The 24,309-nt window shown below is 38.0% G+C and overlaps 1 long non-coding RNA gene across 1 annotated transcript; it reads right to left on the reverse strand.

Moving 5' to 3' along the window:
- Nucleotides 1-413: 413 nt before the first annotated feature.
- LOC126954509 (uncharacterized) lies at nt 414-23,358 on the reverse strand. The gene is made up of 3 exons (XR_007725622.1): nt 23,207-23,358; nt 558-646; nt 414-454 (listed from the first exon to the last, which is right to left on the reverse strand). It is a non-coding gene; the product is annotated as an uncharacterized LOC126954509 (long non-coding RNA).
- Between the last annotated feature and the right edge of the window lie 951 nt (nt 23,359-24,309).

A 24,309-nucleotide genomic window follows, 5' to 3' on the forward strand; every position in this document is an offset into this window, starting at 1 on the left:
ACGTTGAGCTTGAACTCTCGTTCTAGAGAAAAATGTTGAAAAGATGGCTTTTGTGTTCTATAATTTGTTATATTTTATCTGTCTCCCTTCCTTTGGTATAAGGCTTGAGACTTCTTTGGGCTAAGGATGAAATTTGTACTCTTGATAGAAAACTTTTTCTCATTAAGGGATTGTTATCATTACTCACCATGACTTTAAATTAATGTTAAAGAGGAAAGAGTTTATTCCAAATTCAAGTAGGGTAGTTATCTAATTAGTACTAACATTAGTATTAGTTAGTAAGTATTCATAATAACATTAGTGCTACCTAGCACTGACATTGAATGTTAGTACTAATTAGCTAGTTATCTATCTAATTAGAACGAACATTCAACTTTCTAGAATATGCTTTACCTGAGAGTTTTGAAGACTCACCCCTAAAGTGTCACTAGTGATTCTTCTTTCCTTAATGCACCTAGAGACATAGTTAAACATGGTTTCATTTTAACTTTCACAGTTACAGTGTAATGGGGGAAAAAAAAAACACCCAAAAACAAAATACAGGATTTCTAGCCTACCTGTCAAGAAATCCATCATAGAGGCTCTGTTCTTCTGCTGTGTGACTTTGAGCAAGTCACTTCTCTTCACTAGACTCCAAATTTTTCGTCTGTAAAATAAGAAAGACCAGCAGATCTCTGAGTTTCCTAACAGCTCAAGTAATTCCATTTCTCTCTGAATTACCAGTGTGACCTTTGGTGAATCATTTAACATCTTTAAGCCTGACTTTCTTCATATCTCCTCCTGCACACTCCCTCATCCCAATTAATGGCAAATGCACCCTTAGAGTCATCCTTGACTCCTACCTCTCATACCCCACATTCAATCCATCAGTAAACCCTGTGGGTGGAAACTTCAAAATATATTCGGAATCCACCACTTCTCATCATTGCTACATCATGTTCAAAGCTACTATTGTCTCTGGTCTAAAAAGTTACAATATGAAAATATGATGAGAGTTTTATATGCATTTTTTGCCCTAACCTTTAAAAATTTTTATATGCATTTTTTGCACTAATCTTTTTATTTGCACTAGGTCTTTTTGCAAAAGTCTTTAGTGTGTTTTATAAGACCACATCTCAATTTGGACTAGCCATATTTTAATTGCTCGATAGTCACATGTGATTAACGGCTACTGTATTGTGCAGCATAGGTCTAAAGTCAAAGAACATTCTCCTGCCTAATTAATGCCCTTATTTTAATGTTCCAAACAGAACTCCTTGCCTCAAATTCAGTTTCATGTCTAGTGGGTTATCACCACCAGCAATAACACAGCTGTACCTCTGCTTCTGCCAGTTTCTTCTCACTTTGTTTCTTTCTCCTTGGGACTTATCTGCTATTCTTTTCCAAATCGATTCTTGCAAAAGTGCTCATGACTAATAATAACTTGATATATCCCCTTATTTATTCAGCAATCCTTTACTTAGCCACTGCTACCAGCCATAAATTATTATTTTCCCCAGACAACTGCTTACATAAAGAAGAACCCTGGGGATACTCAACTGCTACACAACGGGATGAATGAGTCTCTAATGGTAAGATTCACTATGGCTGTACTGTTGAGTTAGGGGTCAGGGTAATAAAAAAGAGAATAATTTAAGTCATAGGTAGATGTTTTTCTTGTTCTTTATTATCATAAAAATAGTTGCTTTCTCTACGTATGCATGAAACGAGTTAAGACAGATGTTCCTTTTCTTTTCCCATTCGTTTATTGGTTTCATAATCTATTGGTCACCATTTATCAAGCAGTAAGCACTGCCAAAAGACAGTTATATGTTCTTCATCCTTCTCAAACAAGGAAATTAGAAGATTTTCTCTTGATGACCTCTCAAGCTGCCATCTCATCTTGTGAAAGTGCAGGTGCAATGAGAAATTTTATTTAGGTTACACACAGACTTACTTATATACCATGCCTGGTTTAAGTGGGCATTTTATTGCAACTTCTTTCCAAATTCTTAAAGCGAATCAAGTTGCCAAAATGCTAAAAAGCCATTTTACCAAGTGTTGAAGTGTAAAAGTCATCTGGAAACTTTTTTTCCTTCCCTGGGATTTCAGAATCGTTGGATGATACAATTTGAGGAGACCCTTAGAGATCATCTAGCCCCAGGCTCTCGTTCCATTAAAAAATCTCTGCAGGTCCAAAGAGGATAAATGACTTACCTAAGAACAAAGAGTTGTAAGGGATGGTACTGGGACTGAAATTTTATGCTTGTTTTTCTTATGTTTACCTCTTTATACAAAGAAAATATGAACAGGTCTGTCTTTGTCTTTTTACCCCTGCTCCTCTGAGAATTACGTAATATTGAGGGCATGTTGGATTCCTGCCCTAAGAATGTCGGTTATATGCAAGCAACTAAGAAGCCCTCCAAAGATATATTGCATTACACCCTTTCCCGTAGGCATAAAAGAGGTTGTGAGGTCAAGAGAGAGAATGTCAGGTCGAGACACAGGAGGGCACCAAATTATCTCTTTCCACTAGAATTATCTATCCACTTCTGGGGTGGAGAAAAAGCTATAGTTGACTGGTATGCTTGAGGGTGAATACAGAAACATGGAACTTCTCACAATGCTGATTTGCTGATATGGTTAGACTGTGTCCCCACCCAAATATCATCTTGAATTGTAGTTCCCATAATCCCACCTATCATGGGAGAGACCCAGTGGAAGGTAATTGAATCAAGGGGGCAGTTACTCCCATGCTGTTGATAGCGAGTGAGTTCTCACAAGATCTGATGGCTTTATAAGGGGCTTTTCACTCTTTTCCTTGGTACTTCCTTTTCCTGCCACTATGTGAAGAAGGATGTGTCTACTTCCCTTTCTGCCATGATTGTAAGTTTCCTGAGGCCTCCCCAGGTGTATTAGTCCATTTTCACTCTTCTGATAAACACATACCTGAGATTGGGCAGTTTACAAAGGAAAGAGGTTTAATGGAGAACTCACAGTTCCACGTGGCTGGGGGAAGCCTTACAATCATGGAGGAAGACAAGGAGGAGCAAGTCATATCTTACACGGATGGTGGCAGGCAAAAATAGAGAGCTTGTGTAGAAAAACTCCCATTTTTAAAACTGTCAGATCTCATGGGACTTTTCACTGTCATGAGAACAGCACGGGAAAAACTTGCCACTGTGATTCAATTATCTCCCACCAGGTCCCTTTCACAACACATGGGAATTCAAGATGAGATTTGGATGCGGACACAGCCAAACCATATCACCAGTCATGTGGAAGTGTAAGTCAATTAAACCTCTTTCCATTATAAATTACTCAGTCTTGGGTGTGTCTTTATTAGCAGTGGGAGAACAAACTAATATAGTAAATTGGTACCAGGTACTGGGGTGCTGCTATAAAGATATTCAAAAATGTGAAAGCAACTTTGAAAATGGGTAACAGGCAGAGGTTGGAATAGCTTGGAAGGTTCAGAAGATGATAGGAAAATGTGAGAAAGTTTGGAACTTTCTAGATACTTGGAGGGCTCAGAAGACAGGAAGATGTAGAAAAGTTTGGAACTTCCTAGAGACTTGTTGATTGGCTTTGATCAAAATGCTGATAGTGATATGGACAATAAAGTCCAGAGAGAGATGGTCTCAGCTGGAGATGAGGAACGTTTTGAGAACAGGAGCAAAGGTGATTTTTGTTATGCTTGAGCAAAGAGATTGGCAGCACTTTGCCCCTGCCCTAGAGATCTGTGAAACTTTGAACTTGAGAGAGATAATTTAGAGTATCTGGCAGATACTTCTAAGTGGCAAAGCATTCAAGAGAAAACAGAGCATAAAAGTTTGGAAAATTTGCAGCCTGATGATGCAATCGCAAAGAAAAATCCATTTTCTGGGGAGAAATTCAAACCTGCTGCAGAAATTTACCTAAGTAACAAGGAGCGGATTGTTAATCACCAAAACAATGGGAAAAATGTCTCCTGGCATATCAGAGCTGTTTGTGGCAGCCCTTTCCATCACAGGCATGGAGGCCTAGGAGGAAAAAATGTTTTCCTGCACCAGGTCCAGGGCCTTATTTCTGTGTGCAGCCCAGGGACTTGGTGCCCTGCATCCAAGCCGCTCCAGCCATGGCTAAAAGGGGACAAGGTACAGCTCAGATCATGGCTTCAGAGGGTGCAAGCCCCAAGCCTTAGCAGCTCCCACATGGTGTTGAGCCTGCGGGTACACAGAAGTCAAGAATTGAGGTTTGGGAACCTCTGCCTAGATTTTAGAGGACGTATGGAAATGCCTGGGTGTCCAGGCAAAAGTTTGCTGCAGGGAGAGAGCTCTCGTGGAGAACCCCTGCTATGGCAATGCAGAAGGGAACTGTAGGGTCAGAGCCCTCACATAGAGTCCCACTTGGGCACTGCCTAGTGGAGCTGTGAGAAGACAGCCACTGTTCTTCAAACCCCAGAATGGTAGATCCACCAACAACTTGCATTGTGCACCTGGAAAAGCTGCAGACACTCAACATCAGCCTGTGAAAGCATCCAGGAGGGGAGTTGTACCCTGCAAAGTCACAGGGGCAGAGCTGCCCAAGGCCAAGGGAGCCCTCCTCTTGTATCAGTGTGACCTGGATGTGAGACATGGAGTCAAAGGAGATCATTTTGGAACTTTAAGGTTTATGACTGTCCCACTGGATTTTAGACTTGCATTGGGCCTGTAGCCCCTTCATTTTGGCCAATTTCTCCAATTAAGAACAGGTGTATTTACCCAATGCTTGCATCCCCATTGATCTAGAAAGTAACTAACTTGTTTTTGATTTTACAGGCTCATGAGCAGAGGGGGCTTGCCCTGTCTCAGATAAGACTTTGGACTTGGACTTTCGAGTTAATGCTGGAACGAGTTAAGACTTTAGGGGACCACTGGAAGGTCAAGGTTGTATTCTGAAATGTGAGGACATGAGATTTGAGAGGGGCCAGAGGCAGAATGATATGGTCTGACTCAGTGTCCCCACCAAAATCTCATTTTGAATTGTAGTTCCCACAATCCCCATGTGTCATGGGAGGGACCCAGTGGGAGGTAATGGGGCTGTTACCCCCATGCTGCTGTTCTTGTGATAGTGAGTGAGTTCTCACAAGGTCTGATGATTTTATAAGGGTCTTTTCCACCTTTTGCTTAGCACTTCTCCTTCCAGCCACCATGTGAAGAAGGACATGATAGTAAGTTTCCTGAGGCTTCCCTAGCCATGGGGAACTATGAGTCAATTAAACCTCTTTCCTTCATAAATTACTCAGTCTTGGGTCTGTCTTTATTAGCAGCATGAGAGTAGATGAACACACTTACATTCTTAAAGCCTAGAGCTATAGAAAATAAACACAGGCTGGGTGTCCACAGGTAGAAACAATTTGCTGAGGTCAGAGGCCCTTCTGCCTTATGCCAAATCTTCAATGGCCCAAGAAGCAAGAAAACTGTGATAGTTTGTATTTTCACAAAGTGATTCTTTAGAAGATATCAGGAAAAATTGATGCAGAGGTTTTACTGAACCAGAATGATTTTTCACCTTTGTTTTAAACTTTTCAGCCAGAGTCACTTGCCAATAGCCTCAGGAAAATATAAGATGAATGTCCATCTGTTCAGAAACCTACAGAATCATCTGTTTTCATGAAGATAGGACTCTTGTCAGCATGTCATCTTGCATCATATAATTCACCCTCTTCATCCTCCAGCTGATTTAAGCAGTATTTCAATTGGTGACCCTCAAATCCCATTAATGAGTTTGATATTCCTTCCCGCTATGCTGGTTCTTCATTTGTCTGAGAGGTGGTGAGGAGAAATGAAATGTTACCTGACATATCTGTTCTATAGCAAGAGGAGATAATTGAGACTCCAGAGCAAAACCATAGCCTTGCTTTGAAAGGGAAGCAAGCTTCAATAACATGTGTGCAATTCAGGGTCACAAATATTCGACTAAGTTAAAGGTCTTTATTTTTGATGGTCATCATGGAGAGAATAAAAAGAGCTGTGAGTTAGCCACTGGAATGAGAAGTAGACAGACACCAGCCTGGGTATCTCAATTAGCAATTAGGAACATGGTGTTTCAGTTCAGTTACTGTGGAGCACTTTGGTAAGCTCTGGAAGATGCTATATAAAATAAATTTATCTAGGACCAAGATATAATTTGTCCTTCCACACTATTGCCTTTCAAACAGTACAGCTAACCTCGGAAAAATGAAAATCCTAGGAGTACAGAATACTGCATTCATATCACGGTACTAAAACAACCAGGAACTGGACTACCCAGGCTTAACCACTGTTCTACTATTGGATGAGTCATGGGGAAGGCATTGACCCAGATCAGAACTGTAGTTCTAATGAATTCCACCTTTTAACTAAATATGTGTTTGTAGTATCCTATAAGATTATGTTTCTTATTTCATCCATAGAGATTAACCAAAAAAAATCATAACAACTAAAAATAGTAGAGTCCTTTAGAGTTGACAAAGCAGTTTTTCCTATATCTAACTTAATCATTTCAACAACCTGTGAGGTTAATGTTATTATTTCACATTAAAGGCATAGAGACAAAAATAAAGCAAAACTAAGTGTGAACCTAAGATATGAAGAAGTTGAACAATTTGTATAAGGCTACACAATAAGTTGGTGAAATCAGGGCTCAAATTCTTTTTTCAGGTAGGTATAGCCACAGGTTCTTGGGGTTTCAATGTAAGCATTGGTCTTCTGGTAATATGCTCAGTTCAAGTGGTGTAATCTTATTGATGCCTGTACACATCTACTAAATAAAAGTGGTGTTTCTGCCTTCTTGTTTCCCATAGGAATCTCCTTATGTGTCTGTAATATGGTTTGCTGTGTGAATATCTATTTTCACCATTGGGTTGTTAGCTCCTTGCAGTCAGGGACTATGGCTTATTCATTTTTACATTCCTCCCTTTCCTCAGAGCCTAGCACAATGCTTATCCATAAAATAGACCTTCAAATATTTGTTGAATTACGTTGAATTAGTTGCTGTAGTAAAGTTTATAATGACCTAAGGCACGTTGCCAAATGATGCTTGCTTGAATTTCTTCCAAGACCAAAAAGGAGATATTTAATTGTGCCCTTCAGGTGGGAGGAGATGCTATATTCTACTTTGAATAAAAAGAACTTTAAAAACTGATTTAAGAACCATAATTATGACGAACTATGGAGACCCTTAGCGGTGGTAGCACTTTCTGCATTATAAACTTAAGCACCTGAAAACATTTTAGAGAGGGAGAGCTAGAGAGACTTTTGTAGCAGCAAGCAAAATGCAGCAGTATTACAGGATAACTCCTCTCTGCTTTCCAGTTTTGTCTAGGAAGAGACGCATCGTCCATCCATCTACTCTGGCACAGCGGATTACACTGACCTGCTGATGGCACAGGATCCATCAACATCTATCAGAAGACTTTAGAAGAAGTTCTGGTGAATGGAAATAGTCCTCTCTTGGCTTCACACACATTCTAAGACAGAGGCTGGTGGCAAACTTGAACATTTCCACAGAGGCCAGGATGAGAACATATGTGCCCTTGTGGGATTTGAGGAATGAAGGAGGAAATAAAATCATTATATGAGAAAGTGATATAAAAATTTGGAATCTTCCCTGAAGGTAAGAAAACTCAAAGAAGATATTCAGGTGGATTTTGACAGGGCATAGGTATGACTAATACACACAATATACTATCATGTGCCATAACCATGATTAATGGTAGCTCTTAGACCTGAAAAAGCAATAGCTAGCATATCACATACTCAGATACACTTATAATTTTGTTCTTAGTCTACCTAACGTCTTCTGTCTCTCCCAAAAAGATTCAACTCATATATAACACCTTCAGAAACCTACAGAATCATCTGCTTTAATGAAGATCAGACTCTTGTCAGCATGTCATCTTGCACCATATAATTCACCCTCTTCATCCTCCAGCTGATTTAAGCAATATTTCAATTGGTGACCCTCAAATCCCATTAATGAGTTTTATATTCCTTCCTGCTATGCTGGTTCTTCATTTGTCTGAGAGGTGGTGAGGAGAAATGAAATGTTACCAGCAGACCCAGGAGGCAACCCTCCAAGCCTAGGAGATTCAGGGACTAATTCTAAAAGAACTAAAATAAGAAAGGGTGCCCCATAGCAGAAAGCAGAAAGCAAAAGTGGCTTGAAATGCCCACAAAGGACTATAGAACAGACCAGAACAAAAGGGAGACAATATTGTTGCTTATACTAGTTAAACATTGGCCCCAATTTGCTAGTGAAGAGAAAGCAAACTTTGATATCAGGACAGTTGATAACCCCTTATGTGACTCATTTTGGGTATGTGGGATAAACTGTATATAGTTTTCACCATAGAGATGAGTTCAGTCATCCTCATCAAAGCTTTTTCTGTATGATGCTTCAAGTTAACACATCTATCTAAATATTATTATCTGTAGATAAAAGTAGAGATATAGCTGGACAGGATGAACTCTACCTCAAGATGGAAATCAAGATTTTGATGCTCTCTTTTAATCTGACAGGTAAGCAATTACCCTTCAAGAACCTTCTAGTAAAACTATCTCCTGTGATTGTGTAATAGATACAAGAAGACCTTCAATAGCAATCCCTCTGCTTGTATTATCAGACTTGTTTTTGTATTCCTGTTCATGACCTAGTACATTAACACTGACATTCTGATTCTACTCTGTGACACTACCCGGTCTTTTAGCAAGGTGGGGTTGAACTTCCTGGCTCTATAACTTGCTGTGCCCAATATTTGGCTGAATCTCAGAACAGAGGTTTTAGATCTCAGGCCATTCTTGCAGCTTCTAGCTTCATTGGCAACCAACATTTTCCACCATAAGTTTGTTACATCAGTGACTGGATATACAACAGCTCTTCATAAGAGTCTCAAGTACAGACAGAATGTCATTCCTCTTTATCAGTTAAAAACAAGTCCGCCTGAAGATGCTTTGAAAAGTATAAAAAGTTTTTTTTTTCCAACTTGTTGAATTTCAAAAGCATCCCTGACACAAATTTCTGCTTATTCATCACCCTTTAAGGAAATAAATATCATTGTTCAGGTTTCCTGCTCTGTGAAACAGCAGCCCAGAGAGGGTAAGTGAAGTGTGTCAGATGCACAACTAGTCAATTGCAGAAGGGCTGATGTTTCTCATGTAACTTGCGAATACCTAGGTCTTCAAATAATTACAACAGTCTTCCAGGTAAAGTTACACAACTCTCAAAGATGCTGCCTAATAACTTTTATAAACTTTTTTCTATGTTGAAAGAGTGTATTTTTCAAATGCCACCTACAGTCATGGTTTCATGGTTTTAAAAAGTGCTGTACCCGTTATTGCGGCTATGGTCATCAAAATCATTTTTAAAACACAAGCTTACTCTTTAACAAAAATCACCAAATTAGAGTGTGTCAATGAAAAGTTGCAAGCCCAATCATTTCAGTGCAAAAAGCCTGGTATTCTAATCCCAAAGAGATGGAGGACGTGTTATTAGCCTTGGTCTGCTGTTCATAATTTTTGTGTCATGAGATATTTGTGTGACAACGTTAAGAAGCCAGCATTGAAAACTTACTGAAGGAACACAAATGGTTATGTGGAGGAGGTGGGGATAGATGAATGTCCTCAAATCTCCATTCAGCATCCGTAGAATCCTCTGCAAGTGTCTCACTGTGATGGTTGTAAAGTCAAGATTCCACAAGATTCATAAAAAAATGGCTGCACAGATGCCAGTGCTTTTCTCCCAAGTCTTGCAGCAAGGTATTAGGAATAGAAGTTAGTCCTGCTCTTTGATCACTCTCCAAGGAAGCTGTATTGGTTTCCTAGGTCTGCCTTAAAAAAGTAGCATGAACTTAGGCCTTAAAATATGCTCTATCACAATTCTGGAGGCTGGAATTCTGAAGTTAAAGAAATCCAAAATTCTAAGGAGTCATTCTTGGTGTTTCTTGACCTGTAGATACATCATAGCAGTCCCATGGCCATCTTCTCCCCGTATGTCTTCATATGGTCTTCTATCTGTGTGCATCTGCCTCTGTGTCCAAGTTCCCTTTTTTATAAAAACACCAGTCATATTAGATTAAGACTCACCCTAATGATCTCTTTTTAATTTGATTATCTGTATAAAGTCCTTATTTCCAAATAAGATCCCATTTTCAAGTAATAGGGGTAAGGACTTAAACACAACTTTTTGGGTCTACACAATTCAACCCATATCAGAAGCCTATTCAAAACTTAAACCTCCAAGAAAAAATACATTTCCAAACCTATGATGGCTTTTGACTCACATTTATCAGAAAAAAAAATCAAAGCATATAATTTTTAAATGATCTTATTTCAGATCAAAGATTTAAATTGAAATTCTTAGGTAAATAATTGATTTTGTAAAGTAAGCCTATGAAGAAAGCAAATTCCATGCCACTGCAAGCTCCACACTCATCCCTCTTCTCTGTTTCCATAGCTCTTTGCACATACCACTCTTCTGGTATTTATCATTTTGCCGTCAGTATCTTAACACATACATGCCTCCCTCTCTAAACTGTGGGGTCTTAGGTCAGAGACTGCTTTATTTTTTTCTTGAAAAATACTAGGCACTAGACAGTGCTTAGCAGAGTATCTGGCACATAGTGGTCACTTAATAAATATTCGTTGAATGGAGAAATGAATTAACACAAAGTAGGGGCTATATAGTGTTCATGAAATAAAAGTTTTGGAGCTCAAGAACCCTTAGTTCTAGTCTGCAGGCTATTATTAATAAGCGGTGTGACCTTAGCAAATCACTTCATGTCTTTATGTCTGGTTTTGTCATCTGTACAATGGGAACATTGAAATAAATGCCCTCTAAATTTCCTGTAGGGCCTGCTCCTGCCTAGAGAATTCTGGGTAATTTTCACACCAGTTGAAACAGATGGTAGTGAATGAATACCAGACCTTGCCACAGCATTTTCATGCACCCTTGCAACTGACTAATACAGGCAGGGAAATTTAGTAGAACTCTAAAGATGCAGACCCTTGCCAGTTCCTTGCAGCTGTCTTGCTCTTCAGTCTCACTCATGTTTCCCCCTTGACGCTCTTGAACTGGCGTTGAGATCTCTCAGCTCTTAAGAAAGCTCACTTTGTACACATCCTTCCTTTGCCCTTTGCCTGGAAATTCCATGATCTATTTCTGATGTCCTTTTGGCCAGTTAGTTCTTGCAGAGGTGCGGAGAACTCTCTGCAAGTTACAGGTCATGATCCTCATTGTTCTTTTCAAATAGAACAGAATACCTGCTTGCCTTTGTGTGGACACCCTGACAGTGCCCTCTTTCCCTTTTAAAATAGATCATGAATCAACAATGTAGTATGTCAGTCAAGCCTGATGTTTTAGGCAAGGTTTATAAATATCTGTGATGATGGAAGGATTTTTCTAAAAGAAAATCTATCTCTATGTTCAAGTTTACTCCAGCTGGTTCTGTATTCACTTCTTTTTAGTATTTTTTCTCTTATTCTTAGTCTCATTATTTACTGAAAATTAACCTCTTCTAAGACTAGAGATGGAAAGTGGGAAAGAAAACAGGATTTCTTTTTCAGAATTGCATATAACACAGAAATAAATGGCAGTAGTATACATTTTCCCAGTGCCTCAGTTTCTTATTGGCAAAATGAGTTCAATGGTATTCACCATCTACCTCGAAGACTTATTGGGAGGATTGATTAGGTAATTACAGAACCCTTTGATTTTGTCCAATATACATTAAGAGTCAACTAACGATTTAAAAGTCTATCTCTAGGTGTGTTTCAGAGCCCTAGTCTGGCTTCACTTATAGTCAGTCATAGAACTGTATTCAGTGAGAGGTTTTAGTGATTTTCATCAAAACTAAAACAGCTAACTAAATAAAAGCCTACATTATAACCACATCTGGACATAAGGGGATACCATAATTGGTCATGAAAAGAGATTTATCTCTACACTCTCACGTCCCAGAACTAAGAGACATTCATTCAAACAACAACTTTCTTTTTTTTTTTTTTTTTTTTGAGACGGAGTCTCTGTTGCCCAGGCTGAAGTGCAGTGGCATGATCTCAGCTCAATGCAATTTTCACCTCCTAGGTTCAAGCAATTCTTCTGCCTCAGCCTCCCTAGTAGCTGAGATTACAGGTGCTTGCCACCACACCCAGCTAATTTTCGTATTTTTAGTAGAGGCGGGGTTTCACCATGTTGCCCAGACTGGTCTGGAACTCCTGACCTCAGGTGATCTGCCTGCCTTGGTCTCCCAAAGTGCTGGCAGTCAAACAAGCTTTTAGAATCAGGCAGCTGACTACAATAATTCAAAAAATATGAATGATTATAAAAAGTGACCTAGAAAAAAATTAAACGTTGTGACATATCCTAATTTTTTGATGTCAGGAAAAAGTATACTTATATCCCTTCTCAGGGATTTTCTTATTCCAACTCAGCAAAAAGAATATTTTGAAGACTAATGAATATTTCCTTTTCCTTTGTGTATAGGCCATCTATATGAATATGAAGGAAGGTTGGAATTCTTGGTTTATTTTCTCCAGGGAAACATGTGACTCCTTTAGGTTTGCACCACAGAGAACAGAAACGTTAGCTTTGGACAGCACGGTAGTGGAAGGAATGAAAGAGCAGGCCTCAGTACCATTTGACTCGGTATGAGATACAATCAAGTTCCTTAATCTTTCTTAGTTTCAGTTTACCCATCTGTGAATAAAAACTATAATGCCTGCTCTGCTACTGCAAAGGGTTTAGCTTTTCTGGCCCTGTTTTTCTTATCTTCACATTATTCTTTTGTAGTCTTTCTCTATGTGTCTCTCTTTCAATATTTTGCACATAATTTTGACAGTCTGGATTCATGAGAGGGCTCCTCATGCAGCCACGGAGGTTTCTGTAGCACCTGAGGTCATATTTCCAGAATTACCTTTTCAAGCTTGCTGTCATTTCTTCTTTAGTCATCTCTTCTTTTAGACGCTTTGGTCATAGGAGCATGTCTCTTCTTTGCTCATGTCCATATTAACTGGCTCATTGTAGGTCCTCTGTAACTCTGTTGAATGAATAGTGAATGGAATCCGATTTCCTGTAATACCCAACTTTACCCAACATTTTATTCATTGCCTGTTAAAGTTCCTAGAAGTTTATCATATTCACTTTCTTTCACGGTCCCCATCTTTTTTGCTTTACAAGAATAAAATTCAGGTCAGAGGTTTCCTGGTTAGTTCATTCCATCTTAAAATCAGTGAAAATGGAGGCAAGGAAGTCAAGGTTTTATTAGATAACCTTTTTTTTTCCCCCCAAGAATGACATGCCCCAATTATCAAAATCTCTCCTTCGTTACTCAAACTCTTAGGTAAGTGCTTCCTACACTGAGCCAATCATAACAATTATATAAACAAATTATTCAAAATAGATAACTAAGTTCTTTCCCAAATAGGTTGAATCGGAATCTCCAGAAAGTTAAACTTAGACATCTGCATTTTTTAAAAAGGTTTATCCAAGTGTTTCCGATAAAGCTAGCTTTGAGGAACACTATCTTGAAAAGTTGTTTTTTAAGCCTGGGCAGAAAGTTTCTCCTGGGTTTTTCAATACCAAAACCCCAGAATCTCCTTCTTGAGGTGTGCAAAACAGATTCTACAAAGGATTTTTCTTTGGATGAGTCTGTCTTTGTTTAAAAAAGAGACAAATTGTGGAAACTGGATTAGTTTTCCAAGGCTACCATTACAAAATACCATGAAGTGAGTGGCTCATGCAACAGAAATTTATTGTCACGTTTCTGGAGGGTAGAAGCCTGAGGTCAAGGTGTCAGTGAGGCCATGCTGCCTCTGAAGGCTCTAGGGAAAGGTTTGTTCCAGGTCTCTCTCCTAGCTTCTGGTAGCTCCTTGGCTTGTGACCGCATAACTCCAATCAGAGCATGGCATTCCCCCTTGGCCTGTGCATGTCTGTCTAGATACTAAAAGTTTCAAGAAAATGAGAGTGGAGGGAGCTGTCTTATATGCATGTTTCTTGCTATCTTTTAAAAAGCTGCTGGAGTAAAAACAGAAAATACATTCCTGGTCCTAAGGTAGAGGAAGGGGAAGATGAAACCCTCAGAAAGCCAAAGGTCATAGAAGAAAGAAAATTTCTGAAGACAAGACATAATAAGAGGAATACCAGAAGACATGCTGATGGATGCATGATAAATTTACAATATAATTGACAGGAAATTATGGCTTGAGCTGAAGTAACAAATCATTAAATGAATATCAGAGAAAATAAACCAAAAATGATATTCTTCAGGGACAAATAACCTGGTAGACGCTACCAAGAAACTGCTAACTAATGTGGACGTGTGAGAGAAAGAGCTTCAAAGCAGCATTTGTGGTGACAAACAGTGACAAATGGTGAAGGACGACTTCAGCTAGAGAAAGAAACTGCAACACATTTCAGCGTATTAGCATAGACCAACACAAGACAATGAATCAGGAAATCCTACCCGGAAAACAATGCAAGGGCACATGGACTGAAAACAATGAAGGCTCGCCCTGCAGAAACACTGGTGTGTTCAATCGACCAGGTTCAATCTAGTCATCTGGAAAAAAATTGTTAGAATACTGACCTTGCACAATCTTCACACTAAAGACCTGCTAGTCAGATAGACTGTCTTCTTTATTCTTATAGCAAATGTACTGAAAAAATAGTCCGAAAATTTAATCTTATATAATCGATGAAAATCACAGTGGAGTCTATCTTTAAGAAATTAAAAATACACATTAAGCTATACTTTCATAAACCACTGGTTTATTTTGTCCTTTTGGGATAGGCACACAATAACATTATACTAATCCAGAACTCAAATTTTAGACATGCAACTTTATGAAACACAGCTGAAAACTAAAATATAAACACTAAAGTCCTTTGAAGAGTCCAAAGAGGTGTTGCCAAAGTGTATCATTAAAGCCAATGTAGTTGCCTGTTAGGGGAGATGCTCTATGCCTTCTTCTAAACCTGTTTGCACATAACTACCGTTTGTTGGATTATCCGGTTCTCCAACTAGTGTCAGCTGAGGAGCAAATTATTGAAAGGACACAGTATATCAGTTCAGGGTGACGCATTAATAGCTGCAGGAAGTGACAGCTGAGAGCAAATGGAAACCATAGAAATGATAAAAATGAAACTCAAGAACAAAAAAAACAGCAATGATCTGAAGTTGCTTAATAAAGGGAAGCAGCTCTGTGCATCTCAATTATTCCAAGAGCATGTTTGAATTATAGTATGCTATCATAACAGATGATTATAATGATGACCCTGAGACAACAAGAAAAAAATAAATTTGGTTCCAGATGCATCATTTAAGGGGCAGAAAAATGTGCAATAAAATTTTAGAAAGATCTTCCGCCAAATGATTTTTCAAAGTTTTAATGTTTAAAGTAATAAACCCACACTATTCAAAAAGTTTCGCTCTTAAAAATGACTCATTCTTTGTAGCATTCACAAAATCTCATATTATATTTCTGCAGCCCGGACCTGTCTTTTGAATCCCACACCCAGATTTCAAAAAGTTTGTCAGACATCTCTGTTTACATGCCCCACTGGTTCTTTTCATTACACATCTGAACGCGAGTTATGTCCACCCACAAAGTTTCTCCTTATGATCAGTTGAGTGCCGCTATCCATGCAGTCATCCAAGTCAGAACCTTTGAATCTAATCTTGATTTTTCCTTCTGCTTCTGGCTTACATTTACTTAGTTAAACAAACTTTCTATCTTAGCCTAGAAGCCTACTTTATATCTATGTCCCAATCTTCACCTGAGCTTACACTATTTCTAGCACCCCTCTCTCTCACAGCCGACTTCTGTTAGAGTCTCACATCAGACCATTTCCTATTTGCCATTTGTGATGGTTTCAGTGTATCTCCTCCAATATTCAGGTGTTGAAATTGATGGGTAATGTGATGATATGAAGAGCTGGGGCCTTTAACAGGTAATTAGGCCATGAAGGCTCCTCTCTCATGAATGGTACTAAGGTCCTTATGAAGAAGGCTTCATGCAGCATTTGGATGGCTTGCTGCACCAAATTGCTGTACTGCCATGTGAGGACACAGCATTCTTCTCCTTTGAGGGTGTAGCAATGGGTGTCATTTTGGAAGCAGAGAGAAGCCCTTGCCAGACAGTAGAGCCTACTGAGCCCATAATCTTGAACGTTTCAGCCTCAAGAGCTGTGAGAAATACATTTCTGTTTTTTTAAAATAAGTTCCTTAGTTTCAAATATTTTGTTAGAATGCTATAAACAGCTCCTAAATTTCTGGAATATACAATATAAAAAATTAAATAACCTTTATAGAATGTCTAATTATTGTAGTGCTTCCATATCGATTACCTATTTTTAAGTAAACATAGCGTATGAACAATGTTTAGAATATGTCGCTTTATATGTATCTTTATAGAATAGTCTTTTCGCTGGATCATCTCATTAGTTCCTCACAACAACTCCCTCAGAGGCATCCTTATCATCGTTGCCATGGTGAAGAAATCAAGTTTCACCGAGACTCTAGAATTTGCCTGAGTTTACTTCAGTAAGATGTGACAGATGAGAAGCAAGACCTAAGTTTTTTGACTTAGTATTCTTCCCACTTATTCCTCTCTTCTGCTCAGCTTCTCATCCATCAAAATGTTCTTTGAGCGAATACGAAAATCTTAAGGCAGAAGAATGTAAACATTTAGTGAACAGAAACCGCTTTTAATTTTCTTGAAGTAAGGGCAAGCATTGTCCATTCCCTCTGTGAAAGGAAGACTATATCAGTTGGGATACTGATAAGAGTTGGGTGACCTACTTAGTGTGTTAAATGAAGAAACCTCAATGAAAGCATTATTCACACAGAGAAAAAAAAAAAAAAATTAAGCCTCCCAGCAAAAGATAGTGAGGTACCCAGGGACTAGCAACAGTGGGAGAATGTTACTCACATAGGCCTAAAGAGGCAGGGATGAGAATAATGTTACTGGTACTCAGAAAAAGTTGCAGCAAAAGAAAAGGTACCACAGTCCAGGAATTGTGCCCATAGAAGAAGAAACACAGTCACTGACAAAACCATGGCCCACCAGGATACAGGAGAGAAAGAAACAATGGTAGCCCTCCCCTTCCTTTCTTCAATGTCTTGCAAGTACCTTCCATTCACAGAACCTACGTAAAAGTGAGAGAAAAAGTGGAGCCCAAGTCATGTAATGTTTAAGACTAGACTTCCGAGGCAGAGTGCAGGATGAGAAGGACAGAGAACGTAACTGGAGGGAAAATAAAAAAATGAACATTACAGAAAGTCCTCTACATGCTGGAGAGAGGAAGCATGCCACTCTCCTATTAGTTCTCGGAACTCTTATGGTAATAGGATATGGGTTATGTTATTCAGTGGCTTTTTATTAAAATTAATTATGTCAAGTGACTCCTGTTTAATGAGGCCACAATTGCGATCATGGGCCTTGGAACCAGCTCAGTTTCCTCCATGAAAGGGCACTATGAATAGGAAAGTTATTTAATTTCTCCAAGCCTCAGTTTCATTCCCTGGTAAATGAGGGAAATGATAGCCTTCAACTCATAAGACATTCTGAGGAATTAAATGAGATAATGGAGTTAACATGAAGTATCTGGTGCACATGGTAAGAGTTTGATACACATGCATTATTTTAAGTCATATAACAAGGAGTAAAGAATACCAAAGGATCACTATTCCCCCATAGAATATCTGTATTAGATACAGAGGACATGTGGTAAATCCAAGGAATTGAAGTACTGTGAGAGCCTTATTTTTATGAATTTTTCACTCATTCGATGAAGTTTTTAAACATTTCTTTGCTGTGCATTTGTCAAGCTGGTGTAACCTGTACAGAATAGCATATTCCCAGAAAAAGACTTTTAAATACATAAATAACATTCATAGAATTATACATGAAAACAATTAGAAAAACATTTGCATATTTACATATAAAACCATCAGAAAACTTAAAAAACAAATTTATGACATACTAATGTATTTCTTTTTTAGAAATACATTACAAAATAAGTGCTAGGTTATACTAATAACTTACATGATTTTGAAATAATACAAGGCAACATTTCTAGATATCAGCAATATCTATCATTTGAAAATAGAATATCTGTGATTTCTACTGCTGACACCAATATGGCTGGCACTGCTGGAATTTGCCGCTTTACATTTGCAATTGAGAGAACTAATGATCAGTTAGTAGAGGTTAATGAAAAAAGATAAATGTTTTCATACCACAGTTCACAGATCACATTGGTTTATACCCACAAAGCATTTGGGGTGCATATGCTTTGTAGTCCCACATGATGTCTGGGAAATAATATTGAGTCAATAAATGTTTGCTAAACTGAAGTAAATATAAACAAAAGAACTATACATACATACATATAAAAATAAAGTATTAAAAATAATTATTTGCATATAGTGAATTACTCTTAGTAAACCAATAAGATTCTACTCATGCAGGTAAGATTTCATTAGATCCCACCTGTAAACAAAAATAGACACAACATGTCTCATGTACACAAGAGAACCAGTTCCTTGCGTTATATTGTAATCACAAGGCTTTAAGAGAAGACATAAAGAAAAGACTATGGAGAATGTTAAGGAATAGACATTTTAAATCTGACAGTAAAGGATAAGATAAATCAGGAATAATCATTCTATACATAAAATTTCTTTTCTGAGGAAGAAAAAAATTCTCATAAATCAGTAACTGATCCCAATCAACACATAAGAAAAGAAGATCAACAGATCACAAAAGATGTAGAACTCCTGGTAACCAGTCCATGTGAACGTGCTCATTCTCCCTGAGAAGCAAAGTACATAGGGGGACTTGAAAAATCACCACATACTCCTACTACCTATCACGTTGTCAAAAAATGCTGGGAAGGTTGTGATGAAATGGGAACTTTTCATACATTGCTTGAATATGAGAAAGTAACTTGGATCAACCATCAGGAAAATAATTTGGCAAAAGGCATCAAAGCCTTAAAACATTACTGCTGAGCTTAATACAATATCTAACTTAATGTACAACAACCCTGTGAAACAGATCTGAATGTCCTCATTTCATAAAAGAAGAACCAAAGGATCTGTGAGGCTGTTTCCTCCAAGCCATAGAGCTAGCGGGACGCAGCAACAAGATTCCCATCCAGGTCTCTCTAGCACCAGAACCTGTGCTTTGACCACCACACTCCATCACCTAAGCTTTGGGCAAGCAATTAGATCTTTGCTAATATGACCTAACACAGTAATTTCAATACAAACAGGCTACACACACCATGACATTTATTGAAACATTGTGAATAATATCAAGATAAAGTCAAAGCCCAATAATAGAGGAAAGGTTAAGGGAATTATTAGGAATTACTTTTCTAATTAGTTTACAGCTATTTAAAATTCTATTGCTAAGTGCTGATAATAACATGGAGAAATACGTGTGGTACCTTCAGCAACAAATGAAAGTATAAAATAGTATTATTATAATTATGAAAAGTTTTAAAAAATAATTATACAAACAAAAATGACTCAAAATACATATAAATGTTAAGTGACTCTGAGTGGTAGACTTTGAGTAATTTTTGTCTCTCTTCTTTCTAATTTATTGGATTTCTACATTTTCTATAATTGGTATTCATAACATTTGTGATGAAGGCAATATAAATTTATATTTAAAGCTGAAAACAGGAGATAAATGATATAAAGAATATATTTAGATTGTACAAGAGCCTAAATTTCTCATAATTAGTCATAATATGCTCTGTCAAACCTAACACTTCATCTCCAACAATTAACGTTTTAATGTGTTTTGAGAGGCATTGCCATCTCTGTTGATATTACTTTGAAAGATCAATATTGATGGTCATTATATGCAAAACAGGGCACCAACACAGAGCTGAAAATTCTATTTGTCCCTGGACTTTGCCATTCATTAGTTTTGTGATTTGGGGCAAAGTCCTAACCCCTCTGAACCTTATTTACAAAAGATTATCATCATTAAATTATTATTTAAAATGGTTACCATGAGTTGGTTGAATATGCCATTCTAGAATGACATTAATCATTAAGGGTGGAGGTTATCCCATACAGATAGTCAACTCAATGTGTATATTGACATCCAACTCTTTAAAAAAAATTATACTTTGCTGGCAGAAGAGAGAAATACTAATATTATATAATTAATTATATATGAATTAAAGTTTAGGATGGAAAGATGGTCAAAAGAGAAAAACTAACATTCCAATCAGAGAGTAATACAATTTCTGTGACCAAGCATGAAGTCGGGCTGTGTGTTTCACAGCAGCCAATGTAAAGCGGTTCCATTAAGTCGGCAACTGTGGTGATCAGATAGAAGGAAGCAGGCCAGTGCCTTCAGGGACACAACAGTTTTACAAGGAACAAACTCTGTGTGTGACTCTGTATGTGTGTGTTTGTGTGTGTGTGTGTGTGTGTGTGTGGTGGGGAAAAATATGAGAAGAATCAAATAATATAATGGGTGATGTTCACTAGTAATTTTTCACGGCAAATGAAGAAGGAAATTTCACAGGGCTATTTTTTGCAGTGACTTTTGTGAAAAGTCAAACATTTAACATAAATCCAGAAGCCAGTAAAGGCAATCCCATAAGGCTTCAGGTGATGCCAATCAAGACTGTGGTACTCCAGTTATTCTCTTTTTCCCCCCTTTCTCTCATTTATTCCTGTTTCTTCCTTTCCTTATTTCTTATTTTCCCTTTAAATCCATTTGGAGGCTGCAACAGAAAATAGTTAAGAATGTGAACTCCTGGATCAGACTACTTGGTTTAAATTCATATTCACATAGATACTAGTGATTGACCCTGGACATGTTATTTAATATCTCTGTATCTCTGTTTCTTCATCCATGAAATGGGGTTAATCATACATACCTTATGGGATTTGCATGAAGGTTAAATCATAGAATGCATATCAAGTGCATAAAACAGTGCCTAGCACACAATAAGTAACCCGTAAAGGTTAGTTAGAACAATACAATAATAACAACAATAATAAAGTAAACATTTCATTCATTCATTCATTCATTTGGCAATTATTTTTGAGTTCTACTGTGTAGCAGCCAATATGCTAGCTGTTGGGTGTTCAAAAATACATGTGTTTTAGTCTTATGTGTTTAGATGTCTGTCTCTATTTTATGAGTTTTTTGGGGGTAATAGCAAAGACAAACATCTAAACAGGTAATACTCAAATAAATTAACATTGTGGATGATTATAAAAGAGAACACTCAATCCTGTTTGGTAGAAAGGAGAGTAGGAATCAAGGAAAGCTTCCCAGAGGAGGTGATTTCTGAGGCAAATCTAAGGAGCAAACACTAGCATGTAATGTTTTACCCTGTGCCGAATACATGCATAACTTAATTCATCTAGTTCTTTCAACAATACTGTCATGTACTTTTATGGCTATTTTACAAATAGGGAAGCTGAGGCATGGGGAAATTAAGTAACTTGCCCAAAGGCACATAGCTGGAAAGTAACAGAGAGCTACATGGCTACATTCTTAATCACATAATTGTATCTCCAGTGCCTTAAATCTTAAAGGACATATGGCAGTTACTCAGGCAAAGTGAGGCGTGTTTCGGCACAGAGAGGATAGCATAGGCACAAAACAAAGATGAGGGGGACAGCATGGTGTTGGGGAAGATGTCAGCATTTCTCGGCAGCAGTGCAACAGAGTGTAGTAGGAGGAGGTGATAAGTGTGGAGGGGCACAGAACGGTGAGATCCCAAAATATTTTGTATGCCATGCTGATGAACTTGGACTTTGTCCTGTTGGACTCGAAAATAATCATATGTGGGTTTGAAACACATTATCTGAGCAATAATTTTGTTGTGTTTGACCCTGAGCATGTGACTAAGGATCTCTGATTTCATTAGGGGGGAATAGGACAAGTGAAATATACATTACAGAGAAGGCAGTGATGTGTGTGTAAAGTGCATGATACCTAGCAGACATTCCACAAAGGTCATTATTCTTGCAAAACACATTACAGGCAGCTACAGGCAGCCTGAGTGGAGACATAAAGGATGCATGTGTGCCCAAGATTAAACCAGCGCCAAATGCAATACACAGGACCTACATCCCACATAGGATTAGGGTCTGCCCTGAGCACGTAAACGTTTCACAAAGTTAAAATCTACCCTTGAACTTTCTTTAGGAAGTGGCTGATATATATCATCTCTCAGCAAGACAAACATTTAAATATTGAAGTATATTGCTACTGCTTCTATTGATGAAGGAGATGTATCCATCTTTGTCTACATATCTGCATGTCTCTCTTTAGGTCTATTTCTGCTAAAGGAGCATAGCTGAATTCACATGTTACATGAAAATATAATCTAAGTCCTTCTTAAATAGGCAAGGGAGCGGGGACCAAACCATTATATGGTTTTCTCATTAAGAAACAAACAAACAAACAAACAAAAACAGTCGTTAACTGAGTCAAAATATAAACCTCTGTGTGTGTGTGTGTGTGTATAATTACATATTTAAGTGAACTATTAGAAAATTACTTTTTTTTTGCGCTCTCATAAATTCCTGGGATTCACCTATGGTACAAAAGACAAAACAGACTGAGGAAGGGAAGTGACTTGTTGAAAGGAGCACATGGTAGTCTCAGAGTTAAAACCAAAAATCCTGCTCTGAAACTTTAGGCTTTACTCTCCTCCGGCCCCAACTACACTTCTTCCCACTGCCTCACAGTAGAAAGAGGCATTGGTACTGAGGGACTGGGCATCTCACCAGAAATCTTCTGAGAGTATTGACAGGGATGAGTCATGAGGACTACAGAGCTAATAAAGCAAGCAAGAAAAAAGAAAGAAACATGGATACAAGGACTCAATAGACTAAGATTTACCCCAGAACAAAAGCCTTCATCAGGAACAAATAAAAGGACTCTAAATTCAAGAACCAAACACAGCAAATAGCTAGAAGCCACCACTACACTATTTCTTATAACGAAACTGGACTGATGAAAACAGAGACAAGATATATATATATATGTGTGTGTGTGTATATATATATCTTGTTATATGTATATGTAGGATATATATACACACATATATATGTATATACGTGTGTGTGTGTGTGTGTGTGTATATATATATATAAAAGATAGACCCTTTCAAGCAGGCTGTCATAAATGAAAGCAGGTAGGTTGAACAGTGTGGAGACAGGAAATGTTCTACATACCTGTATCTGTCCAAAGGAAGTCCTCAAAACAAATGAACCCTTTGAAACATTCTAAGTCTTTGAAACTGAACAGATCTGCACACAGAGAATGGAGGTGAAGAGATACCCTTTTAAAAGGTTATTTCAGGAAGAAAGAAAGTTTTGAAATGTTCCTTATATAATATTCATAATGAGGCTGATAGTGGGAAAGTAAGGAGTTTGAGATAGGCTTAAACATTCACACAGATTACAAAATATACAAAGTTGTCTCTAGAGGAAAAAAAGTAGCAATTATACATATTGGGCAACCACCTTTTGCTGTGATACTGCCTTTGGGACAGTGGGTGGGGGCCTCAGTGTCACCTTGGTGGCCCTGTTGACATGCTCCTGGCAAGCAGCAGAAGCGGGATTTAAAATTAGTCTAAATCCTTCAAATATTTCTTCCACATGATACTACAAAACAAGCAAATGGCTTTGGAGAAAACAAGACAGCTTATATAGGAAGCGGGGAAAACAAATATGTCAGAAGAGAAACAAAAATTAATAAATAAACAAAACCTCTTATCTGAAAATAAAAGAGCAAGGTTGAAATATCATAGAGAGAAAAACGGTATTTGTCCTGGTAAAAAGTATTATTCTTATTATTTAAAATACCTGTAGAATTTTTCAGGCTGAAAATGGTTGTCCTGAGTCCTGGTTCTCCAAAAATAATTCATTCCCACAGTGTCAGCTTTAGAAAGCCACATATCACACCAAATTTCAGTAGCTTATAATAATATTTACTTCTCACCCAGTTTACATGTTGGTGGCTATGGGTCCGCTACTGTGCCTCTGTGGCCTATGTTCTTGGGTCCTATTGCCCAGGTGGATAATCAGGCCCTTGTTGAGACATACGTTTCTTATGGCAAAGGGAAAAGAGTAAGAAAGAGAATTGGAGGAAACTTATGAAATCTCTGAAACTTCTGCTAGAATGTGGCCTAAACTAAGCTTGCACATACTGATCGGCCAAAACATATCCCATGATCAATCCCAAAGGCAGTGGGACGGGATGTACACTTTCCCACAGAAACAGCAATGCTGAGGATGTATAATCACTTTGCAGGGAGGGGAGAAGGGCATCACTG

Source organism: Macaca thibetana, chromosome 5, assembly GCF_024542745.1.
Source record: "Macaca thibetana thibetana isolate TM-01 chromosome 5, ASM2454274v1, whole genome shotgun sequence".
Lineage (NCBI taxonomy): Eukaryota > Metazoa > Chordata > Mammalia > Primates > Cercopithecidae > Macaca > Macaca thibetana.